Here is a 27,846-nt window from a genome sequence, read left to right on the forward strand (position 1 = left end):
GATTAAGGCTCCCAGGTGTTTTTTAGTGAACGATCCCCTGGCCAGCCAGCCAATTGGCCTCATCCTAAAAAGGCAATCAGATTCCTCCGTTGCTGTGTACTGGTCTGATACGATTTCAAATCTACTTGTTTATGACAGACAAAAAGTGTTTTCAGAGGTAAAGTTGTTTTGATATAAGAATAAAGTAAAATGTGTCAGGAAGTCAACCTCTCATCTGTTCTCACTGATAAGAACTAGTAGCTCAGCAGCTGAGGGGCCCCACTGAGGGCTTATCAATAAAAACACATGAAGTAAGTATGGCAAGGGTACATTAGACTATGAATACTGAGAGTTTGTGAGCTTGATCTGCACAAGGGTACACTTTGCTGATCTAAAATAGCTCTCAGAAAACATTGGGGCAATTAGTTCTTGCCATGATAAAGGGTATTCCTTTACTGATGGTGGCAAAAACCATGCAGAGGACTTGCTAAGGTCATCATCTTGCCCATCAACACTCTGGCCATCAATCCCTAGCCACCTACTCTAGCAACACAGGACTCTCTCTGCTGCGCCGGCAGCTGGACGTCAGCTCTCAGTTGACTAACCTGTCTCTCCCCAGTAGCAACTCCTATCAAGTGTTAAAAAAAGAAACAAGTAGTCCAAAATGGAGTCCTTTGCCCTCAACCACAGCAAACCAAGACTCAGTGAAGTTTCACCATATCCCAGGAGTGTGATCTTTAATTTGAAATTTCCTGATCAGCACCAATGAGGTGACATGGTAACAAACCCCGCGGGTCCCTTTCCCCTTAACAGAAGATGTCCTGGCCTGAAACACAATCCTTTCTTTTCTTTTGCTAATGACTTCCTTGCTCTACCCTCCTTCTTATAAAAACCTTTCATTTTGTACAACTCCTTGGAGCAGCTCTTTGCTAGATGGGAGGATGCCTTATTCATGAATTGCTTAATAAAGCTAATTAGATATTCTAATTTGCTAGGTTGAATTTAGTTTAACAAAATGTTCACCTCACCTAAATTTAGACTTTATTCCTTTCATTGCCCTTTGCCAGAAACAATAGTATGATTAATCTATCGTTGATTTGGAATATGATATTTCTTTGTTGGCTTATTAAAAGACATTATTGTATATGCTATTGGCTTGTAAAATTCCACATTGAAATATAGAATGCTTAAAATTTGGTGCTAATGTTGCCCACAATAGTTCCTTTTTTTTTTTTTAAAGATTTATTTGGGGGTGGGGTACAAAGGAAGAAGAACGAACGAATCCTCAGGCAGACTCCCCACTGTGCACAGAACCTGACATGGGGCTGAATCCCAGGACGCTGAGATCATGACCTGAACTGAAATCAAGGTTTGGCTATTTAACCAACTAGCCACTCAGGCACCCCGACCCAATAGTTATCTTAATACTGATTAACCATATTATAAACCATTTGGAATGCTCTATTAAGCATCTTGATGATAAAATATCATAGATCTTTGTGACTGGCAGGAGGAAACAGTAAATGTGTCTTACTCACAAACCCTACCAAAATTACTCAAGAGGTGGTTTAGGCATAGAATGGGTTGTGTATTAACTTCTGAAGATCCCCAGAAACCTACTGAAGACTTAGTCTGGGCAAAACTTTAAGGAAACTCCAGATGTTGGTCTGATCATCCAACCCAGTTATATCCTGTATTAAAAAGAGCAACTAAGGAAGACATTATAGAGATCTTCTTAGGAGCATTAAGATACATAGACACCTACAGGTAGAAAAGAAGAGTGCTAGTGAGATAGGGAAACTGAAGGACTCTATAAAAATCTGTTTTTCCTCCTTCTCCTGCTTCTATTCTTGCTAGAACATGCACCCCCAGTTTACACATGCCTCATAAAGCAGATAGTGTAGGTCTTCTTTATAAGGGACAAGCAGTTAATGATTTCTCTAGAATAGATAACATCTAAAGAAGGACAAGATAAAGCCATCGTACACATATTCTAGAACACCAGCACTACACATCTCAATGCCAAGACCTCCTGGCTCCAAGGAATAACACATATGCCCTTGTCTTTGTTCTAACCAGTTCCTGGATGCCTGAGAGGGGACACATACAACAAACCCACAATCCTCAGTAAAAACCCCAGACCCCAAGCAAAGATGAGACTCTCTTTTGCTTTCTGAGTCTCCCGGATACTCTGTATCTTTATTCTCTATATACCTTTGGTTAACTCTCTTTTCACCTCTTGTGGCTCACATGTCAATTCTATCCTGTGTGCAGCCATCACTGGCCCAAAAAGGTATCTCCAGGGTAGACAGAAACCCAGATCCTTTTGCCTCTAAGGGCACTAATCCACATCCTGAGGATGATAATTATTTTAACTCTTTTGACACCAGTAACATTAAGTAGAAGCTAAGCCCATGGTAATAGACAAAATGACAAATTTGATAATATGGAACCAATCAGAGTCACTGGAGAGCTTATACCAGACAAGAAATGGTAACAATTAAAATAGAATTCGAACAAAATGATTTGGTCACAGAAATCCAGTGGCTATTAGATTTATGTTTCAAAGGAGGACAAAACTTGATCCTCACAGAAACAGAGGTTCTGTACAGAACCTCAAACCCATTACCACTAATGCTAAATTGAATTAACATCTTAGAGCATCTGGAAAGGATAATATTAATCTACAAAGATCTTCATTTGGGTAGCAGCAACCTGGAGATTAAGATGGCCTATACCTAATATATCATCCCTTAAAACATCTCCATGGAAAACAGCAGGGGAAGCTAATAAATGAAATTAGGACTATTACCTATATGTTAAGGGACAGACACCTACACTGCTAGATGCGGAAACAACAGAACAAATTAAGAGGTCATCTTCTAAGCTGCATCCCCAGGGGACAGATCCACATTATTTGCAGGCACCAGAAACACAGGAAAACTGATTAGTATGAACAGCTCAAGAAGTAGGTCAAGATAAAGGCTAGAGGGGCACCTAGCTGCCTCAGTTAGAAGAGTGTGTGACTCTTGATCTTGGGGTTGGGAGTTTGAGCCCCACTTTGGGTGTAGAGATTGCTAAAAAAAATAAACTTTAAAAGCAAAAGATAAAGGCTGTAGCCTTAAACCTCAGACACAACAGGCCTACACCTACACCTAATAAAAATAGACCAAATCAAAATAGACCATCTAGACCCAAATCTACAAGGCCTTTTTGGCCACCTACACCATTTAGACCACCATCCTTGAAAAGAAATTATAAAAGTAGAAACTCAAATAGATACCCCACAAACTACATAGGAGAGGCAGAGAAATAGAAACAACCACCTTGTACAGTAAACAGACCTACAGAAAATAAACCCACATATACCCACTAGTCCATTTGCTGTAAATACTGTCCCTTTATAAAACCTAATCCAATTAATAGACAAATCACTGCTAGTCAAAGAGAGCAAACCCTATGAGCTCCCCATAGGGATTCAGCAGTCTCTCCTCTTGGCTCAAGCCAGAGACAATTGCTCATATCAACAGAAACCTCTTTTGCAAATAAAAACACTACATATACCACTGTGTTGTTAGATACAGGGTCCTAATAATGACACAAGGATAACCTACTAATTTAGAAAACTTAAGCAACAGGGGCGCCTGGGTGGCTCAGTGCGTTGAGCGTCTGCCTTCGGCTCAGGTCATGATCCCAGGGTCCTGGGATCGAGCTCCGCATCAGGCTCCCTGCTCCGCGGGAAGCCTGCTTCTCCCTCTCCCACTCCCCCTGCTTGTGTTCCCTCTCTCACTGTGTCTCTCTCTGTCAAATAAATAAATAAAATCTTAAAAAAAAAAAAAAAAAGAAAGAAAACTTAAGCAACAAAAAGGGACCGATTGAAGGATGAGAAGGAAAATTAACCCCACACACATGGGTACATAGATTCCTAACAATGAGGACAGACTTTAAAACTAAATGCCCTGTAAGTCCCAATTTAGAAAACATTCTTGGAATGGATATAGTAGGACACACAAATAATAAGGAAAACATTCAGGAACTTGTAAAAGAACAAATTCTTGTGCCTACTATTTCACCATATAAATAACTTAATCTGGCCTATCAAAAAGCTAGACAGGTTATATAGATTTACAGATGTTCAGGAATTTAAACAGATAATCTCCCCAAGCTAAGGGAGCACTCCCAAATATAGGTGCTATCATAAGCAATATCACCACTGGATCTGGAACTGATTGCATGGGGATAGACTTATCTGACATGTTCTTTGCTATTCCAGTTGCTAAGGAGAGCCAACCCATGATTGCATTCACATAGGAAGGCAGATGATATCAGTTTTCTAGGTTACCAACAGAATACCTTGACAACCCAGTAATAGCCCACAATCTTCTAACAAGAATTCCAGGCCTTTCAGGAAAACACAACACACACACAAATTAACATTTCTTGTACTGATAACATGCTTATTTATGGTGATAACTTGGAACACCTGGGTTACAATAGAGTCAATTCAATTCTTTACGCTCAGAGGATGGACAACTGACCCAAGTAATGTCCAAGGACCCTATACTATAGGAAAATTTCTAGGTATAATTTGGTCCTCTGAAGGCAGAAAAATAACAGACCCAGTCATAAACAAGATACATTGCATCCCTATTCCTACCACAAAAGAAGCAGTTCAGAAATGGATAGGACTGTTTGGATATTGGAAACAGCACACGCCACTAAATGGAGATAATATCAAAACACATTTATAAAATAGCAAAAAAGATAGGGAATTCAGATGGACAGAGACTCAAGAGACAACTTATTTCAAAATGCTCTCAAACTTTCAATACATTGGTATCAGCTATTGAGGACTCCTAATATAAACTAAAGTGCCTAGGAGTGCCTGGGTAGCTCAGTGAGCATCTGCCTTTGGCTCAAGTCATGATCTCAGGGTCCTGGGATGGATCGCCCTGTTCGGTTCCCTGCTCAGTGGGGAGACTGCTTCTCCCTCTCCCTCTGCCCCTACCCCCAGCTCATGCTCCCTCACACTCTTTCTCAAATAAATAAAATCTTTAAAAAAAACCCAAGAAACTAAAGTGCCTATATTCACAAGGGTTTGCAACATGGTGTCTATGGACTAAGACATCGTAGGAACTCAATTTTTACTAGATTGCATTTTGGACTAAGATTTTCCCGTGGTCCAACAGATATCAGTGAATTGTAAAGACTCAACTGGGCACAGTATGAGGCCCTGAAAACTACAGAGCCACTAACAGAAAATAAGCTAATTATACTTAAACTCCAATAGCCTGTTCTGGAGTTAAGCAGACCCCTGACAAACAGAGGGGAATTATTCCTGACCATAAAGTCCTAACATAGAGAATGTCTGTTTCCAAGCAGGACTAAATGATGGAGGGTCAGCCCTCTGCATGAACTGAGGAAACCTCCAAAATTCCAGAAGTGGACTTTACAGAATTTCTGAGGGATGAACCTATTTAAGCTTGAGCAGTTGGGCAATGGAGACAACTCTGGTCCATGGCACTCAATGATGAATGGTTTTTAGATGAATCAGCTTCCAACACACCGTCTAGAGAAGGCTGGCACACTGTGGCCTTGAGGACTAATGATGGTCTTAACTTGACCGAATCAGGTTCTGGAGAACACAGTATGATGAACAAATAGCCATAAATTGGTGAGTGAATAATCTGTTAAGGGAAGTGAGTCAGGTATATCTTTTCTCAGACTCATGGACAGTAGCTAATGGAATAGGAATTTTGGACATGAACATGGTGGGAAAATTACTGTAAAATACCAAATAAGAACATAATGAGGTAAGGACATAGGGCAGAAAATAGCACTGACTGATATCTCCTTATTTATCACAGATGTCTCTACACCTCAGGAGAACTCTGAAGTAATGAAATTTAATAACCAGGTGGACAAACTCAGTAGGTAAAGAGGTGGAAATGTGTCAAATTTTAACTAACCCAATAATTTATGGTTAGTGAGGAAACCAATTCAAAGCATAACTGTATATAAGCAAGAAAGACAATGGGCTTACAACCTGAACACACAGCTATGCCAAATAACAGAATCATTCTATGGGCACATCAAATAGGTCATGCTGGCACACATTGCACTAGAATATGGTTAGAGGAAAAAGACATGGATGTACCATTAAATACCTCCAATTTCAAATTAAATATGAGAATTGCTAAAAGTTTAAAGCATGGAGGTCATTAATAAATACTTCAGATAAATCAAAGCAGACAGACCATTTAAAATTATACAAATGATTATATAGGACACCTGCCTATATTAGAGAATAAACTATATGCATGCATCATTGTAGACACATGGTGAGGAGGATTACCCTATTCTTTCAGAAAATTAATAAAAAATCTACAATCTGAGCATTAGAAATATGGATGCTTGCTCTGGTATCCCAGCCATCATAAAACCAGATCAGAGCACCACTTTATAAGAACGTGAATATAAGACTGGGCAAAGAAATAAGGCACAATGTGGAACTTCCACTTACCCTATAATCCTACTGCCTCTGGGTCAATTGAAAAGTATAATGATTTGTTCAAGCAAAAGCTTAGTTTGCTTCCTAACAATCTAGATGTGAAAGCTTGGACTAAAACAAAATGGGAGGTGACAAGATCTCTAAAGCATAGATACAGAAAGGATGGAAAAACTCCTATTGAATGTAAATACACACACACACACACACACACACACACACACACACACACAATTCCCTAGAACTTTATGCCTACAAAATAAAAGCCACTATGCATCTTCAACTCTAACAATATTATGAAGCGGATCAGTGCAGCATTCTGCTTGCTGGCCATACTATTTTACCTATTGCTTACTATTGGATATCATACTTACTATATGTATGGGTTTCTCTTCTAACAGTTTCAGCAATAGTAGTTATGCTATCATTCCAAAGTGGAAGGCACCTTCCGGTCCAGATACAACTCCACTGTCTGTGATATCCTCTACTTCCTTCGCAGATCACCATCCTGGGTCACCATATTTTAACTGAGGACTCGACAGCATCACTAGCAACATCTATACTACCAAGCCCAACCTCTCCATCTCACCTGTCAGTATCAGCACTATCTGCTCACTGAGAAACCTTTAATCAATGGAAAAACCAAAGACTCAGGGAATCTGATGAAGCAGTGGAAGTCTCCAAAGAATCTCTTAAATGATATCCCCTACTAGAGACTGACTTGAAGGATGAAGACTGGCCTAAATTACTAATTGGCCCTTGTTATAACCCAGCTTATATACCAAGACAATCAGATATTGACTCTTCTACGTTCCTTATCATATCTTACTGAATTGAGTAAGCAGACAAATGGCAGACGGAAAATAACCTCAATTTCATTTCTGAGATACTTTCTGTGCCAGTATTTTGTAAAAGAATAAGCAAAATGAGCAATTGTATCTTTAAATATTAATAGGCCAGAAATTGATCAGTTACTACACTCAATTAACTCAATCCATATTCATATATTAGAAAACAATCAATCAATCCATGGATACCATGTTCAGTCTTTACAAGAATAGGGACAACCTGTCAGGTGTATAGCAACATGTAGAAAACTTAGCATATAACACATATCATTATCCTTCATGGTGTACATCAGGCTTCTCTCTCACACCACAAGTTTCTACCCTCAAGAACATGGGAACTGAGGTTAGTAAAGCCTATCCTGGTCATATTGGAACGTACAATAGTAGGCTATGCTTTGATATTTAGTATGCAGAACTTTTTTTTTTTTTTTTTTAAAGATTTTATTTATTTATTTATTTAAGACAGAGAGAATGAGAGAGAGAGAGAGCACATGAGAGGGGGGAGGGTCAGAGGGTGAAGCAGGCTCCCTGCCGAGCAGGGAGCCCGATGCGGGACTCGATCCAGGGACTCCAGGATCATGACCTGAGCCGAAGGCAGTCGCTTAACCAACTGAGCCACCCAGGCGCCCTAGTATGCAGAACTTTTAAGCCAGATATAAATCCTGAAATTATGTTCAGTTTTATCCATATGCCCAATTTATAACCTATGCCAGAAACAAATTCACTAAAGGAAGGAAATTCTTGCAGTTCCGTGTTGGACTTGCAGGAGGTTTACCTGGAGGAACAATGGCAGTCACTTTTTTATTAACATACTTAATGGTGGAAAGCTGAATTCTTTTCTATTAAGATCAGGAATAAGACAAGGAGGTCCACTCTCTGTATTTTTACTCACATAGTGCTGGAAGTCCTGCTGCACCAATCAGACATGAAAAAGAAATAAAGGGCATACACACTGGTAAGGGAGAAGTAAAACTGTCACTATTTGCAAATGACATGATTCTATACATATAGAAAACCCTAAGGACTCCAACAAAAAATTACTAGAATAAATGAATTCTGTAAAGTTGCAAGATAAAAAAATAACATACAGAACCCTGTTATATTTCTATGCACCAATAGCAAAGTAGAAGAAATAGAAATTAAGAAAACAACTTCATTTACAATTATACCAAAAAAGGATAAAATACCTAGGAGTAAATATAACCAAGAAGGTAAAAGACCTATAGTCTAACACCATAAAACACTGACCAAAAAAACTGAAGACACAAATGGAAAGATATACCATGTTCACAGATTGGAAGAATATTGTTAAAATGTTTGTATTACCCAAAGCAAAATCTATAGATTCAATAGAGACCTATCAAAATACCAATTGCATTTTTTATAAATAATCCTAAAATTTGTATGGAACCACAAAATACCCAAATAACCAAAGCAATCTTGAGAAATAAAACTGAAGATATCACAATCCCAGATTTCAAGATACACTACAAAGCTACAGTAATCAAAACAGTGTGGTACTGGCACAAAAATAGACACATCTATGGAACAGAGGAGACCTGAGAAACCCATGCTTGTATGATTAATTACTCTATGAGAAAGAAGGCAAGAATATACAATGGGTAAATATAGTTTCTTTAATAAATGGTGTTGGGAACACTGGACAGCTACATGGAAAAAAATGAAACTGTTTTCTTACACTATACATAAAAATAAACTCAAAATGGATTAAAGACCTAACTGTGAGACGTGAAATCATAAAACTCCTAAAAGAAAACATAAGTAGTAATCTCTTGGACATCAGCCTTAGCACCATTTTTCTAGATATCTCCTCAGGCAATGGAAACAAAGCAAAAATAAACTATTGGGACTATAAAAAAATAAAATCTCTGCATAGCAAAGGAAAACATCAACAAAACTAAAGTCAACTTACTGAATGGAAGAAGATATTTGCAATGATATATCCAATAGGGGATTAAAAGCCAAAATAAATGAAGAACTTATGCAACTCAGTACCAAAAAAAAATTAATTAAAAAATCCTAAGACGACATACAGACGGCCAACAGACACATGAAAAGATGCTCAACATCACTAATCATTTAGAAAATGCAAATCAGGTGCACCTGGCTGCCTCAGCCCGTACAGCATGTGATTCTTGATCTGAGGGTCATGAGTTCAAGCCTCATGTTGGGCATAGAGCCAATTAAAAAAAAGAAAATGCAAATCAAAACCACAATGAGGTATCACCTTACACCTGTCAGAATGTCTAGTATCCAAAAGACGAGAAACAACAAGAATTAGGATATGGAAAAAAGGGAACACTTGTGCACTGTTGGTAGGATGTAAACTGGTGCAACCACTATGGAAAACAGTATGGAGTTTCCTAAAAAAATTGAAAATAGAAATACCAAATGGTCCAGTAATTTCACTACTGGGTATTTACCCTAAGAAAATAAAAACAATAATTTGAAAAGATATATGCACCCCTATGTTTATTGCAGCATTATTGATAATAACCAAGATATGGAAGTAACCTAAGGATCTGTTGATAGATGAATGTATAAAAAAGTTGGTATATGTACATAATGATGGAATACTACTCAGCTATAAACACTGAGATCTTGCCATTTGTGACAACATAGATGCACCTAGAGGGTATGATGCTAAGGGAAATAGAAAAAGTAATATACCATTTGATTTCACTTTTTATGTGGAATCAAAAAACAAAACAAATGAACAAACAAAACAGAAATAGAACCATAAATAGAGAATAAACTGGGGATGGGCAAAATAGGTGAAGGAGATTAATAGGTACAAACTTCCAGTTATTAAATAAGGCATAGAGATGGAAAGTACAGCATAGGGAATATAGTCAATAATATTGTAATAACATTGTATGACTGTGGTTAGCATAATGTATAGAACTGTTGAATCACTATGTTGTACACCTGAAACTAATAAAACATTGTACGTCAACTATAATAAAGACAGACATAAAATATGTTCCTCTAACTATAGATTGCCAGTTGTTACAATAAAGATATGTTGATGTGTGGAATACTCTTAGAACAGCTATAATCTTGGGGTAATACTGGTTGCCTGAGATAACAGCCCAACAAGAAGTAAAGTAGATACCACATACCCTAATGGCTATGATTCCTTGGGCAACTGAAAATTAAAATATTGGCACTTAAAGGCAAAAAAACCACGTGATATTGGGGTGCATACTTTTACAATATCAACAGGGAGAGTAGAGCCTACAGGCCACAGAAAGCTCCCTTATGGTAAAAGGAAAACATGTTCCTAAGTACATGTTGTTGGAATGGAACCATAGTACCTTTCTTACTGCTAGACTGTGGATATACCTATGGTGTAAGTACCTACGAATATGGCCTTGAAGCTTCCTCAACCAGTTATGTATAATATGGAAAACTGGACCAGGATAGTATGTTCTAAGCCAACCCTCACCCTAACCTATTGCAGTTCAAGGGAAAAATAAGGAACACAACATAATGGGATGTGTAAAACTCTAACAGGTAATGAATCCTACAATAGAAAGAAAAAGAGATTATTCCAGATCAGAAGATGAAGCAACTATTAAAATAACTGTAGAAATATTTCACATTAGACCTCCTCAAATCAATCTGATAAATGTAAATATATTAGGAAACTTAGGGTAAGTAAAGGCACATTTAGAAGAGGAGACTAATAAAGTCAAAATAACTTTGCAGGAATTGAAATGGGAACAAAGACATGCATCCCTAAAATGATGACAGGCTTGAATTCTGATGTTATGACAACTAAATACGTATTTAATAGTGCTATGCAAGCTTGTAACCCTGGAGCTTTATAAAAATGGTCTCCACTTGGGTACATATTTGTCAAGGAAGTTCAACCAAGTGGTTTAAGAAGGTTAAGTTTTTGTTCTTTGGTGTTTCAATACGGTACCATGCTAAAGAGTTCTTTATTATATTTATATTGATAGTATTAGGAATATGGTTGCTTAAACTGGTCATTAAACTATGGTGTAAAAGAATGTGCATCAAAGGAAAAATACTCCCCAAATATGATTAAGATTATGTAATATAGAATCACAGGGTGGATTAATATTTTTGTGAGCTTAGATTTGGAAATCACAGGGTGCAGTGTTGTATATATGATTTCCTATACACTTGTTTATGACAAAGACAAAAAATGCTTTTAGAAGCAAAGTTGTTTCAATATAAGGATAAAGTATGTTGTGTCAGGATGTCATCTCAACTGTTCTCACTGATAAGAACTCAATAATAGCTCAACTGTTGAGGGGGCCCAGTGTTTATAAAAACATATAAAGAGGGCGCCTGGGTGGCTCAGATGGTTAGGCGTCTGCCTTCGGCTCAGGTCATGATCTCGGGGTCCTGGGATCGAGTCCCGCATTGGGTTCCCTGCTCAGTGCAGAGCCTGCTTCTCCCTCTTCCTCTGCCACTCCCTCTGCTTGTGCTCTTCTGTCTATCTCTCTGTCAAATAAATAAAATCTTAAAAAAAAAAAAACATATAAAGAAGCAATTATGGCAAGGGGGCATTAAGACTATAAACACTAAGAGTTTGTGAGGATGATCTGAGAGTGCTTGGTCAGGGCAAGGTGACACTTTGCTGAACTGACAGCTCTTAAAGACCTTGGGGCAATTAGCTCCTGCTTGGTAAAAGCCACTCTTTCACAAGCAGTGGAGAAAGTTCTACAGAGGCCTCACAAAGATGATCACCTCACCTGTTAACACTAGAGTGGTCGTTCGCTAGCAGTCTGGTCTAGCAACACAGGAATCTTACTTTTGTACTGGCAGGTGGACTTCAGCTCTTGGTTGGCTTAGCTGTCTCTCCCAGATACCAACTCTGATAAAGATACACCTCAACTAAATTTCGACTTTACTACTTTCATCTCTCCTTGCCTAGAACCATAGTGTGATTCATCTAACATTGGTTTGGAGTATATTTCTTTATTGGCTATTTTTATTTTTACTTTTGAGAGCGCGCGCGCGAGAGAAGGAGAGCCCAAGCAGGTGGAGGGGCAGAGAGAGAAGCAGATTCCCCGCTGAGCAGGGAACCCGACGTAGGACTCAACCCCAGGACCCTGGGATCATGACCCGAGCTGAAGGCAGACGCCCAACCGACTGAGGCACCCCGATGCCCTCTTTATTGGCTTATTAAAAGACATTATTCTGTACACTATTGGCATCTGAAATTTGCAGGGAATCAGTGTTAAATACATTGTTGGCAAAGACAAAATCAGTCTTTGAGCATTATTTGCTTCCCTAAACAAAACAGCCTTCAGGGGGGATATGTGCATTTGTGTAGGTTCGGTCTTGAAATTAGGCAGGTGCCTGGTACCTGCCGTACCTACTTCTGTGCCACAGCCTCAACCAACATTGCCCTGTTCCTGGTCCCTGGCTACCCTAACCTGCCTCACCTGCCTCGCCTGCCATGCGCAGTCTACACCCTGTCAGCTGCCCAGAGCCAGCTGGGGCCCTCCAGGACTGTGGAGCTCAGATAGGTCCCCAACTACCTGCATTCCTTCAAGGGTGGAGAAAATCCATCTCCTGAAAATCACTGAGGTGGCCACTGAATGGGCAACAGTCAGTCCCCATGCGTACTTAACTCTTCACTGGGTCCCAGCCTTCTGCAGCAATCAAGGCTCCCAGCAGTCTAGCATTGGAAAGTATGTCAGCCAGCCTACCTAATCCAGCCCCAGCAAGGTGGTCCATATTCCTCTGCTCTGCTTTCAGGGGGAATACATACATTTGTATGGGTTAGGCTGGTATCCCCAATAGCCTTACCCTATGACCTGGCTTCCCTGTACGTTGCCCTGTTCCATATCCCTGTCTACCCTGACTTGTGCCTTCCATGCACGTACAGCCCACACCTTGTCAGTAGGCCTTTGGTTGCAGGAGCCCAGTAGGCCTGTGGAACTGAGACCATTCACAACTACCTACTTGCCCGCCACAGTAGAAAGAAGCCAACCCCCCCCCCCCCAATTTGAGGTAGCAGGTTTAAATTAGTGACTGTCAATCTCCATTTTGGACTGGTTTCCTGATAGGATCCAGGCTTCTCCAGAAATCAAGTTTCCTCAGAGTCTCTTATTGGGGGATACCTTGGCCAGCTGTCCAGTCCCCACCTGGCAAAGCAGTCCTCCTCCAACTCTGCTTTAGTGTGAATACACAGAGTTGTGCAGGTGAAAGCTTAGAAGTAGGAGGATGCCATGTATCCCCAATAGCATGCTCTGCGACCTGACCTCACCCAATGGTGCCCTGTTCAGGTCCCTAACTACCCCAGCCTGCATGCTGTGCGCATGTACAGTCATCCCCATGTCACCTGGTTCTGGGATTCAAGGGAAACTCCAGGCCTGTGGGGCTTTGGCTGAACTCCAAGCTCCTAAATGACCTCAGGGTGACCTCATAATCTTTCTGAGGCAGTAGCTTTAAGCTGGTGGCAATTAGTCCCCTTTTGTTCTGGCTGCCTGATGAGGTCCAGAACTTCTCCGGCAATCACGGCTTCAAGGTGTCTGTTATTGGCCCAGCCCTCCTGGCCTAATCCTGTCAAGGCTGTTGAGCCTCCTCCAGCTTTAACTTCAGAGGGAATATGTGTATTTGTGTAGGTTAGGCTTTGCAATTAGGCAGCTACCGTGGACTCCCAGCAGCCAGTTCCTGTTGCCCAGCCTCTCTAAACACTTGCCCTATTCCAGGTCTCTGCCTAGCCTGACCTGCATGGCCTGCTCTCGCGCAATATGCACCTGGTTAGCCAGGGCCTCTAGGCCTGTGGAACTTGGGCTTGTCCACAAATAACAGCATAGAGGTCAGGCTCAAAACAACTTCAGATCGAGGGCAGGCACTGGCAGTCTTTTTTTTTTTTTTTTTAAAGATTTTATTTATTTATTTGAGAGAGAGAGAATGAGAGACAGAGAGCACGAGCGGGAAGAGGGTCAGAGGGAGAAGCAGACCCCCCGCTGAGCAGGGAGCCCGATGCGGGACTCGATCCCGGGACTCCAGGATCATGACCTGAGCTGAAGGCAGTCACTTAACCAACTGAGCCACCCAGGCGCCCGGCACTGGCAGTCTTACAGATTTTCCTAGAGTTTCTATGTCTCTGGTGATCTTTTTGAGGCTCATAGAACAACAGGCATGAAGATTATCTATATATGAGCTATTGGGGTGACCTCCCTGAAGTTTTTATCAAGACATTCATATTCAGTTTGCAGGACTTCAGGAAAAAGGGCTGTTTTAGTTCTCAATGATTCCAAGTTGAAAGGATGGAGAAAACTGAAAATGTTATTTTTGAGAGTATAGCCTGACACAGGAGGAAAATAGAATTCAGAATCTAATCTGATTTACAGATGAAAAACAAAACCTCAAAGATGATTAACAGAAATAGAATCTAATATCCACAAAGGTATGTTACTGAAATATAAATTTTCTCTCTGAAGTGATCACAGTTTTAGAGTTAGCCAAATTAACTTTAGTTTGTAAAATAAATTTAGTTTTAATAAACCAGACCTGATCATTTACATAAGTACAAAATAACAATTGATGATATAGGCTCTTTTATATCTGCTTTGCTGGAACTTTTCATAGGAATCTGCAGATTGAACTTTTAACAACCTCTCAAGGGTAAAAAGCCAAATACTTGCCATCAGACTTGACTGTAATACACACAGATTTAGGTTACTTCCTCTCTTCTCAAGGTGCTTAAAATATCCAGAGGTTCTTACACCTGCTTGGAAGTCATCTTACTTACTTACCTAGTAAGAACCCTGTAAACAAAGTATCAGGCTGTTTTTCTAAGGAGCTTTATTGGCTCCCTAAAGTCAACCTTGGTTCCTTAAAACTGCCTGTTTATATCTGAGTCTGCATTTTTTTCCTCAAATATGATATTCTAGTCAAAGCCTTGGGGATTTAGACAATGCTTCCAATTATATCCTGTTATAAGGAGATCATATTCTTTTTTTTTTTTGGATCATATTCTTTTTAAACTTCTACAAATCAATATATGGCCCTACAAAGTGGTTCCTGCCCCACACCTGGCAGGCAGTCCTAGCCTGGACAGGTACCAGTCCAAAGTGACTCTTGCCCTGGGGTCAGAGGGGTGGTGGGAGGTAACCACACACACCAGCACACACAGTTTGTGTGGCCAGATCTCTTGGCTGGCTGCACAGGGAGCAAGCCCTCCCCTTTGGTGTAGCTGCAGCTGAGCCAGGCAGGCAAATTGCAAGACAGCTACGCTGACTGCTAGCCCCATCCACCAATAAGCTTAGAGTGGCCACAGCCAGGCCTCTGAATGGAACAGGGAGCAAACCCTGTCCTGTGTGCCCACGGAAGGCAGAGTGGGTTATTATAGCTGGCTGGACTGAAGGCAACTGAGGCTCATCCACAACAAGAAAACATACCCACCCCAGACAGGGGACACCCTGGAGTGCCTGGAGCTGGTGAGCTGGGGGGGGGGGGGGGGGTTGTGCTATAGGGCACCACAGGAGTTCTACACAAGACCACTATTTTCAAGACTAGAAGACATAGCAGATCTATCTAATACATAGAAACAAACAGAGAACTAGACAAATGAGACAGAGGAATATGTCCAAAATGAATGAACAAGGCAAAAATCACAGAAAAAGAACTACATGAAATGGAGATAAGCAAATGTCTGATAAAGAACTTGAAGTAATTGTCACAAAAATACTTGACTTGAGAAACAAGTGGATCACTCAGTAAGAACTTCAACAAAGAGATAGAAAAAAAAATTTAAAAGGACCAGTCAGGGCTGAAGAATTCAATTAACAGAAATGAAAAATCTATTAGAGAGAATCAATAGCAGATTAGGGGATGCAGAAGAACAGATCAGTGATCTGAAAGCCAGGGTAGTGGAAAGCAAACAAGCTGAAACAGCAAAAAGAAAACAATAATAAAAATGAGAATAGGTTAAGGGAACTTGGTGACATCATCAAGCATAATAACATTCACATTATAGGGATACTAGAAGTAGAAGAGAGAGAAGGGGACAGAAAACTTATTTAAAGAAGTAATGGCTGAAAACATTTCTAATCTGGGGAATGAAACAGACACCCATGTCCAGAAATCATAGAGAGTTTCTAACAAAATGAACCCAAGGAGGACCACACCAAGACACATAATAATTAAAATGGCAAAATGTAACGATAAAGAATTTTAAAGCATCAAGAGAAAAGAAAACAGTTACACACAATGGAAACCCCAGAAGGCTATTAGCTGACTTTTCAGCAGAGACTTTGCAGGCCAGAAAAAAGTGGCATGATATATTCAAAGTGCTAAAAAAAACAAAATACAACCAAGAGTACACTACCCAGAAAGATTATCCTTCAGAATGAAAGGAGAGAGAAAGTTTCCCAAACAAACAGAAGTTAAAAGTGTTCATCACTCCTAACCCAGCCTTTCAAGAAATATTAAAGGGAATTCTCAAATGGAAAGAAAAGGCCATAACTAGAAGGAAAAATTACAGTTAAAAGCATACATAGAGTAAAGATAGATTAATCACTTATAAAGTCAGTGTGGACTCATTTAAATTTACTCCCATCTTAGCCAGTATTGGCCAGACATAAATTTCCTTTTCAAAGATTCTTTTTCCATAAACCTTTATTTTAAAGATTTATTTGAGAGAGAAAGACAGACAATGGTGTAGGGCTCCATACCAGAACCCATGAGATCATGACCTGAGTGGAAACCAAGAGTTGGATGCTCAACAGACTGAGCCACCCAGGCGCCCCTCCGTAAACCTTTTACAACTTTCTTTTTTACACTCAGATTTTGTCTTATGCTGTCCCTCTTTTCCAGCCTTTGAACAAAATTACTCTTTTTCCTTTAACAAAAATGCATTTCCATTTCTCATACCTTCCTTTAACCAAAAGCATACATCCTGCTATTTTTTTTCATATGGAGATGTTTCCTTTATTTCTAGTAGCTTTAAGCACATATATTAATTAGAATTCTTAAACCTTAGAAATTAATGTCTAGTTAGATTTAAGTAGTAAGCAATTGTGAACTGTTACACCTGTTTTTTTTAGATTGACAAATTTGTGAATACATTTTATTCTGGACATATGTGTGTCCATTTGTTTAAATAAACACAAAACATGTATACTCACAAACCCAAATTTTATCGTTAGTTTAATTGGGAAGACAAAAGTAGATAAACCTATATTCAGTCATTAATGTTTCATTATTTTATCTTATTTGGAAATATAGATATTCAATGAATTTAAATTAACTCATCACCCAACTTAGCAAAATTGTAAAGTTTCAGGTTACCAAAAATTTTTGGAAGCTATTTTTAAGTATGCATACCATAAAATATAATTGTTGTTGCTAAAAGTTAATTTATAAATATTTTACTTACATCTATCTAAATCCTTTGCTCCCAAAAATTATGTTTAGATTACCCACTTCATGAGACATTAAAGTCAATTATTATTCTAAGATGTTTGCTCACAAATTTTATAACAGGGATAACATGAACTTACTTAATAAACCTGGACAGAAGTATATTTAATGCTGATAACTCTAAAGACATGTCTACTTTTTTTTCCAGTCGGCTCCACACCCAAAAGCAGGGCTTGAACTCAAGAGCCTGAGATCAAGACATGAGCTGAGCTCAAGAGTCAGAGCTTAACTGACTGAGCCACCCAGGCACCCCAACACATCCATTTTTTTTAAAAGACTTGTCTATTTTAATTAAACCAACCAACTTAAGTAGTTTTAATACCAAATATTTTCCCAGATCATATAACCTGAAATTCATTTGTAGTGTTTTATTTTTGAGAATTTTATGTGCTTAAATTTAAGCCAATTCAAGTTTCTTTACAAATTAATTTTGGCAATACCATCCACAGGTAGAAAAATACTATATAATGTACATACATACATATATGGAGATGACTTTTAAGATTTGTATTTGTCCCTGGAAGTAATCTTAAACTGTGCTAGCGTTTGGGCACAAGGGCCCTTTTAGCTGTCTGTATTTTAAAAAGGCCTCTTCCCTTTTTTTCTCCTTCAGTCTCACATGATTGTGGCCTGTGTTTACATTTCAAAGACATAAGATTTGTAACTTTAAGGAACAGAGAAAGAATGTAATTTTTCTTTTCCTAAGAGTTTCAGGGTAATTGTAATATATCTTTTTGAAGTACAGGACAATTTTGTTCTAATATCCTGGCCTTTATCTACAAGCACTTTGACAGAAATAGGCAAGCTTTGGAGGTTAGTAAGATAGGTAGGCTTTGACTTGTTTCTAGACTTGCATTTCTGGTTTTGTAGAGATATGCAAGATGAAGTTGTTTTTAATTCCCCCAAAAGAAATGGATTACAGCCTAAGTATTAAGGGACTGACCTACCTTTTCAATCAAACTTACTACTTTATGTCAGAAAGATTTTTAACTAAAATAGGTATCTGTATAAAGCATTTTAATAAAAGCCTTGTTTCTGAGTACATAATTCAACATTCGCTTCTATTAGTCCCTATACATTCCTTCTGCTGATCTTTAGTAGGAGGGCCCAGAAGAAATTTTGGTCACCTGTTTTATCTGTGAAGCGAATGTTGTGAATGGCCACTAATTTTTCTAATTCCTCTCTAACTTGGTAGGACCTTCTGAAAGTGAAGGTAAAAGGGTTTTATAATTTAAGAGATCTGCTGCTGTTCAGGGGACCTGAATTTCATTTTGGTGGGGTATCTAGGGTACATCTGCAAAGGACATTGCATAGGAATGCCTGAAGCTGGAAGAACCTGATTACAGAGCCCTGGAAAGTAGGAGCAAATCCAGCCTTACTACCAGTCTCTGGAACTTGTGTTAAATTCATTTACTAGCGTTCAGCATTTATACGAGTAACCTGTATATTTTGAATCTAGAGATTAGTCCAGAGTGCACTCTGTAGATCATGCAGGGAAAGGGAAGTTAAAACAGGAAGGTGGCACCAGATTGTGAGAAAGGAAATTTACACTAGATGTGGACATTACTTTTTGTGTTAAGTCTAATTTCTGTTCTTTCATCTTATCAAGGGAGTCCCTAAGGCTAGCTGTTAATACTAATAAGACAATTTTGAGAGCTCTGTAAGGATTTTTTTTTTCTTTTAAAGGATCCACTGGCTAGCCATTGGCAAGTAGGATCTTGTTAATCCTCAATAGCTACTCAAACCAATAAGCCTCTCTATGGAATGACCTGGAGGCAATTTTCCAGGCTTAGCTCATAGATGCAAGAGGCATCCCTGGAGAGGGCAAGATGATGTAGCCCAATGATCCAAAAGTTTACTCCCAAAAATAGTTTAAGAAAGCAAAAGCCTTTGCTGCACAGGCAGTAAGGGTGGTATAGAAAACATGGTAGCTCTGGTCCCAGGAAAATTTGAGACACCTCTAATCAAAGGCCTGCTAACTTGTGACACTGAGCACATGCTACTGAAATGAGACTTTTCCAGCACCAACAAGCAACAAAGATTAAGATGATAAAGTCCCTTAAGGGCTAGGACTTCCTGTGACAAACTCTTCTGAGAGCTGGTATGGCTGGCAAAGAGAGTACTGCTTGCAAATATGTGTCTTGAAAGCCCAGGCAATTTCACTGGCCACTAAGGTACATCCAAGTAAGTATACACTCCAGATGGTGGAGACCAGAGAGAATATTGTCACTGGTCAGAAATCCAGGCTCTTAGTACATAGAACACAGTGAAATGAAAAACCTCATCCAGTTTTTACATATAGGACCCACAGGAAAATTTGTCTAAACAGACGCCAGCCAGTTTTATGAGAATCATGAACTCTCTACTTTGTGAACCTGGCTCAAACAGCGGGCTGATAGATCCTATGCCTGCCTTTCTCTATGGCAATTCTTTTTTATGACAAATGACACAAATAGAAAAACTGTGACCATCTCTGGGAGAAAAGGGATCAATCAAACCAAGAGTATGCTACCAAATTTACCAGAATTGCTAAGCTCAAGAAACTAGTTCCACAAATATTTTCTACCACTGATCTAAATTTAGAAACAGGACTCTCCCCAAGGGCTGCTGTGATAAGAATTCCTTCTGCTGGCTTTTGTCAGATGTCCCAGGATCTCTCAGCTGCAGCAATGTCCAGCCAGAAGTTTATCCTGCTAACTATGCCAACTGTTGGGGAGGAAAAAGTTTCCTCTATTATTCAAAATTCTTGGCTGGCCTAAGAATTAAATGGACAGGAGCCCTATTAACAGGAGAAAAAACCGAAAACTTAACTGTGTACATAGGCCCAATATTAAAATTGAGACCCAAAGAAATGACCAAGGCAGGTAGCTTTCATACTTTTTAGACAAAGAAACAAACTTGTGAGGAATTGACAGTAAAAAGAAAAACTAATGTTTGAGGGCTTCAATTAGTAAGGAATTCTAAGTGGAATTTGGGCTGGGGGTAGTAAATTAGTAAAAGTAACAATATTTATTTAAATAGCCTTCTCTTCTCTGAATTCTCTATCTCTGGTGATAAGGATGTCTTTCTACCTCCTGTACAGAAAGGGTATCTTTCATATGAGAGATCTATTTCCTGCTTTCTCAAGACAAAGGGGGGGTCTGGGTATTCTTACATTGGCTATTTATTAAATAACTTCTAATTCAAAATAATCAATATGCTGAAGTGCCACATTTTGGGGCAGACTACCCTTGACCCCCACATGCACATTTGTGTAGGTTAGGCCTTGGAATGAGGCAGATGCCATGGACCCCTGAGAGACTGCTCTCAAGACCAGAATACTCCAGACACCTCCCAGTTCCAGGTCTTTGGCTTCTCAGACCTGTGCAGCACGCATGTGCACAGTATGCACTTTAACAGCCATCCTTTGGCAGCTGGGGCCCTCCAGTGTGGAGCTTGGGCCAGTCTACAACCACCTGCCTAGCCTCCAGGGCAGAAAAAGCCTACCTTCAAAATCTTTCTGAGGCATTAACATTAAACAGTCTACATCTGACTAGCTGCCTGATGAGGACCCAAGTTTTTCCAGCAATCACAGTACCCAGGTGTCTCTTACTGAGGGATACCCCTGATAGACTGCTCAGCTTCACCCTGGAAAGGCATCTAGTTTCCTCCAACCATAACTTCAGGGCAAATATGCACATTAACGATCGTTAGGGCTTGGACTTAGGCAGATGTTTTGAACCACAAAAGCTCGCACAGTAACGGGGCATCTTCCAGTACTTGGTCTGTCCCAGGTCTCTGGCTGTCCTGACCTGCATGGCTTACACTTATGTTATATGCCCGCCCCCCACCCCCAACCCGCTCCAACATCTAGCCACAGGCATCCAGGGCCCTCCAGGCATGTGGAGCTCAGGCTCATCTCCAACCACCTGCATAGCTTCCTGGGTAGAAGGATCCCTTACCCAAAAATCTTTCTGAGGAGGCAGCTTTAGACAGGCAAGTCACTCCACACTTGGACTGGCTGCCGGATGAGGTTCCAGGTTTCTCTAGCAATCTAAGGTAACAGGTGTCTCCTATTAGAGGATATCTGGCCATCTGCCAGACACCACCCTGGCAAGGCAGTACATCTTACTTCTCATCTGCCTTCATGGGAAATATGAACATCTGTTTAAGTTAGGGCTTGGAAACAGGCAGATGCCTCATACCCTAAACAGCCCCATCATATGACCAGGCTTCTGCTGACATTTTTCCTGTAGCAGATCCTGTCGAACCCAACATGTACAGTCTGCAAATGTGCAGTATGCACCCACATGCCAGCCTTGGGCAGCCGGGCATTGCAGGCCTCTGCAGCTCCAACTGGTCCTCATCCACCTGCATACCCACAGGGTACAGGGTGCAGAATCCCAAAAAATCTTTCTAAGGCATTAGCTTTAAGGTACGAAGAGCTCCATTTGGACCGGCAACCTAATGGGGACCTGGGCTTACCAATAACCAAGGCTCCCAGGTGTCTTTAATAAAGGTTTCCCAGTCAGGTCACCTGGCTCAGTCTTGGCAGTCCGGATTAATAGTTTTATCTGCAAGGAAAGTATGCAAAATTGTGTAGGTTAGGATTTGCAATTAGGCAGATGCCATGAACTTCCAAAAGCCCAATCATGTGAACTGGATCCTCCAACACTGCCCAGGTCCTGGTCCTTGGCTTCCCTGACCTGAGCATTCCATGTATGCTCAGTATGCCTTCTGTCATCTAGCCTTGGTTAGCCAGAACCATCCAGTCCTGTGGAGCTTTGGTCAGTGCCCCACCAGCTGGCATTCAGTGTGGTGAGAGCCCACCCCCCAAAAGTATTTCTGAGGCTCCATCCTAAACTGGCAATTGTCAGTCCCCCTTTGGGCTGGTTACCTGATGGGATCCTGAGCTTCTCCAACAATCAAGGCTCCCAAGTATATCTTTTCAGAGGGCACCCCAGAAATCCCACCTGATTCCTCCAGCTCTGCCTTCAGTGCCAATATGCACATTCGTGTAGCTTAATGCTTGGAATTAGATGCCAGGAACTCCCTGTAACCCACTCCTATGGCCCAGTGTCCCCAGACACTTGCCCTGTTTTAGATCCCTGGCAAGCCTGACCTGCATGTCCCACATATATGCAGTATGCATCCTGTCAGCTGCCCATGGGCAACCCAGGCCCTCCAGACCTGTGGAGCGCGGGCCCCTCTACAACTACTGCATAGCCTCAATGTTGGAGGGAGCCCATATCATGAAAATCACTGAGGTGGCTGCTAAAATGAGGGGTGGTCAGTTCCCATGTGGACTTAATGTCTGCTGGGATCCCAGGTTTTTGCACCAACAAGGCTCCTAGGTATCTCTTATTGGAGAGAATCCTATAGCACCCCACTTGGTTCTATTCTGGCAAGGCAGGCTAGATTCTTCATCTTGGTCTTCAGTGGGAATATGTACATTTGTATAGGTTCGGGTTTAGAATTAGGCAGATGCCAGGTACCCCAACAGCATGCTCTTGTGACCTGCTCTCTCCCAAATCTTGCCCTATTTCAGGTTCTTGGCTGCCATCATCTACATGGTCCACACATGCACAGTATATGCCCTGAAAATAACCTTTGGGTAGTCAGGGCCCTCCAGGCCTGTGGAACTAAAATTCATTTCCTAACATTGCATTTCAAAGATTGGTGGAGGCCTCCCTTCCTGAAAATTGCTCTGAGGTGGCTGCTAAAATGGGCAATAGTTCAGTCCCCATTTAGCCTTACTGTCTGAGGTCCCAGACTTCTATAGCAATCAAGCCTCTCAGAGGTGTCTTATTGGAGGATACCCCACCCAGCTAGCCTTATCCAGCCATGCCAAGGTAATCCAGATTACTCTAGCCTTGCCTTCACTGCACTTGTGTGGGTTCGGGCTGGTAATTAGGCAGATGCCATGTAACCCAAGAGTCTGAACTCATGAGCTGCCCTCCCTGGATGCTTACCCTATCCCAAATACCTGGCTACCCTGACTTGGAGATGCACACATGCACAGTTGTACCCTGTAAGCCAGCCTTGAGCAGACCGGACTCTCCAAGCTTGTGAAACTCTGGCCAGTCCCAACCACCTATAGAGCTTCCAGTGTGGAGGGATCCCACCTTTCGAAAACCACTTTAATTAGAAAGCTGCAGGGCGCCTGGGTGGCTCAGTTGGTTGAGCGACTGCCTTTGGCTCAGGTCATGGTCCCAGGGTCCTGGAATCAAGTCCTGCATCGGGCTCCCCGTGCCCTGTGGGGAGCCTGCTTCTCCCTCCCCTGCTTGTGCGTGCACTGTCAAATAAATAAATAAAATCTTAAAAAAAAAAATTAGAAAGCTGCAGTGGGTGACAGTTCCCACATAGACTTGCTGCTTGTTGGATTCAGGGATTCTCTAGGAACCAGGACTCCCAGGTGCCTCCCAGAGGAAGATACCCTATCCTGCCAGCATGGCTGCTCCATGGCAAGGCAGTTGGAAAACTGCCCTGAAGGCAGGGGGAGTATTCCAGAATGGGTAGGTTGTCATTGCACATTAGGCCCATGCCTTGTAACCCCAAAAATGCCTCCTCTGGTGACCCAGCTTCTCCTGACACTGCCCAGTTCAGGTAGCTGGCTACCTTGACCTGTGAACTTCATACCCTGTCAGTGAACTTTGGGCTGTAAAGGGCTCTCCAGGCCTAGGGAACTCTGGCTGGAATGCAACCACCTGAATGGCCTCAGGATGGAAGGAGCCTTGAAAATCTGTCTGAGATGGTAGCTTTAACCTGGGGATGGTCTGTCCCCATGTGGACTTGCTGCCTGATGTGGTCCAGGCTTCTCTAGGAAGCAGGACTCCCAGCTGGCTCCCAGTGGAGGATAACTTTCCTGCAGGCATGGCCCTTCCCCAGCAAGGCAGTTGGAAAACCTCCAGCTCTGCCTTCAGGGGAACTATGAAACAATGGGTGGGTAGGCCTTGTACCCCCAAAGCACCCCTCCTATGACCCAACCTTGCCAGTTTTTGCCCAGTTCCAGGTCCCTGGCTATTTTAGTTTGTGGGGCTCGTACCAGGGCACTTCATACCTTGTCACCTGGCCTTGGGATGCAGGAAGCACTCCAGGCCTGTGGAGCTTTGGCCATGACTCAACCCCCTGAATGGCTTCAGTGTGGTTTAGATTGTGTGACAGTCTGTCCCTATTTGGACTGGCTGCCTGATGAGGTCCCAGGCTTCTCCAGCAATCAAGACTCCCAGCCATCCCAACCAGCCATGCCCTGGCAAGGCAGTCCAGATTTTTCCAGCTGTAACTTCAGGACAACTATGTACATTTGTGTCAGTTGAGCTTTGGGATAAGGTGGAATCCAGGTACCTCCCCCCCCATTCAGCTCAGGTGACCCTGACACTTGCCCAGTTACCGGTCCCTGTCTGGAGGGTTTGCACATGTGCAATAAACCCAGAATGTCCCCTCTGTGCAACCAGGGCTCTCCAGGCCTGTGGAGCTAGGAGCCATCCCTCACCACCTGCATTGCTCAAGGGTGAAGGGGGCCTACCACTTCAAAATCACTCCGAGGCGATTGCTAAAATGGGTGCCAGACCCCATATACACTTAATGTCTGCTGCTATCCTGGGCTTTTGCACGAACCAGTCCTCCTAGGTGTCTCTCATGGAAGGATACCCCAGCCAGCACCCCTGCCCCCCATCCAACCCTGGCACAACATTCAAGATTCCTCCAGCTCTGCCTTCAGGGGAATTACTTGCATTTGTGGAAGTTAAGGCTTGGAATTAGGCAGAATCCAGCTACCCCTATGAAACCGAGTAAAGGAAACCCTATTAAAAATTGAATGGGGGAAGCCCTGAAAAGGGAGCCGTCATACTCCTACCACTCCTCGCAGCCTGCATATCCGGCAAGGGGAAGGAAGAGAATTCTTACCTTGATAAGGGAGGACACTTTTCATATAGGAATTTACCTCCTGCTTTTAAGGAAGGAAGAGCTCTCCTTGTCCCAGCAACAGTGCACTGACCACCTCTTACAGCCAATGAGAAACCACCACAACCTCGCACTTTTCTCCAATGAACTTTTGTTCAAAAACCCTCCCCACTGGGCGCCTGGGTGGCTCAGTCGTTAAGTGTCTGCCTTCCGCTCGGGTCATGATCCCAGGGTCCTGGGATCGAGCCCCACATCGGGGTCCCTGCTCGGCGGGAGGCCTGCTTCTCCCTCTGCCCTTCCTTGTGCGTGCTGTTTCAAAAAATAAATAAAATCTTAAAAAAAAAAATAAAAACCCTCCCCACTTTCCTCCTAAAAACCTAATAAAAGCAGACCTTCCCTTTCTTCCAGCTTGCCTATGATTTGCCATAGTTTGTTTGTCCCAAATCACAATTCCTCTGCTATTCCCCACCCCCAAAACTCGCTTTACTAGTAAAAATAACTGGCAATTTTATTTTGAGGTTGACACCCCCAACAGCCCTCTCCCATAACCCTGCTGTGTTGGATATTGCCCTGTTCCAGGTGCTGGGCTACTCTGGCCTGTTGGCCCGTGCACGTGCCGTCCCCACCCTGCCACCCGTCTTAGACTGCAGAGGGCACTCCAGGCCTGTGGAGTTCTGGCCTGATCAAAACCACCTGAATGGCCTCAGGGTGCAGGAGCCCAACACCTCCCACCCCTCCCCACCTCCCACCCCCCATCTCCCCCACCCCCAGCCAATTTTCCTGAGGCAACAGCTTTATCTATCAACAGTCTGCCCCAGTTGGACTGTCTGCATGAGGGGGTCCGGGGATTCCCCAGCAATCAAGGCTGCATGCTGTCCCCTGACCTTGAACTACACGGGGTGGGGGGTGGGGGGCACTCCAGGCCTACAGAGTGGAGGCTAACCCCCAAATGCTTGAATGGCCTCAGGGTAAAGGGAACCCACCCCGAAATTCTTTCGGAGGCAGCAGCTGTAGTCTGGCCACAGTCAGTTCCCAGCTGGACTGGCTGCCCACGTGCTCTGGTGTGTCCTACAGGAGGCTAGGCGGCCAGGCCTCCGGGTCCCGCCCTAGCAGGGCATTCAGCATTCCTCCAGCTCTGCTTCCAGGGAGAATATACGCATTCTTGTAGGTTCAGCGGTGGAATTAGGCAGATGCCAGGTCCCCGCAGTAAGCCCTACCCGTGACTCGGTCTCACTGACATTGCCCTGTTCCAGGTCCCTAGCCACCATAACCTGCTCACCCTGCAGTGCGTTCTGCACGTCAGTCCTCTGTTTGCTTTCAGGGTCCTCCAGGCTTGTGGAGCTCATGCCAGTGAACAAAAACTTGCGAGACTTCAAGGGGGGAAAGAGCCCCACACCTTCCCTGCTCTGGAAATATGAGGTTAAACTGGTAACTCAGTTCCTGTTTGAACGGGCTGCTGCTCAATGGGTTCTCAGGCTCCTCCAGCCACCAAGGCTCCCAGGTGTCTCTTATTGGGAACAGTACCCCAGCCATTCTGTCCTTAGGGCCCTCCAGGGCTGTGGGACTAGGACCCATCCTCAACCACCTGCATAGTCTTAAGTGTGGAGGAGGCCGACCCCTGCCCCCAAATTGCTCTGAGGTAGGTGCTAAAATGGGTGACAGTCCCCAGTATGCTTACCATCTGCTATTGTCCCAGGCTTTAGCAGCCATGAAGGCCTCCAGTTGTTGCTTATTGGCCATCCCACCTGACCCAGCCCTGTCAAGGCAGTCCAGATCACTCCAGCTCTCCCCTCCAGAGAAATATGCACATCTGTGGAGGTTAACTCTTGGAATGTGGGAGATGCCAGTTTCTCCAATAACCCCTCCTGGGACCTGGCCTAGACCTGGCCCTGTTCTAGGTCCCTGGCTAGCCTGACCCGCACAGCCCACATGTGCAGAGTACCCACCCTGTCAGGCTGCCTTGGTGCCGGGGTCTTCCAGGTCTGTGGAGCTCATGCTGGTATAAAACCCCCTGCTAACTTCCAGCGTGGGGAGACCCCACAACTGAACATTTTTCAGAGACTCTTGCTTAGGCTGGCAATTGTCTGTCTGCATTTGAACCAGCTAGCTAATGGGGTCTGGGGCTTCTCCCCTGACCAAAGCTCCTAAGTATCTCTTATTGAATGGTACTCAGGCCAATCTGCCCAAGCCCAC

This window comes from Halichoerus grypus, chromosome 7 (genome assembly GCF_964656455.1).
Source record: "Halichoerus grypus chromosome 7, mHalGry1.hap1.1, whole genome shotgun sequence".
Classification (NCBI taxonomy): domain Eukaryota; kingdom Metazoa; phylum Chordata; class Mammalia; order Carnivora; family Phocidae; genus Halichoerus; species Halichoerus grypus.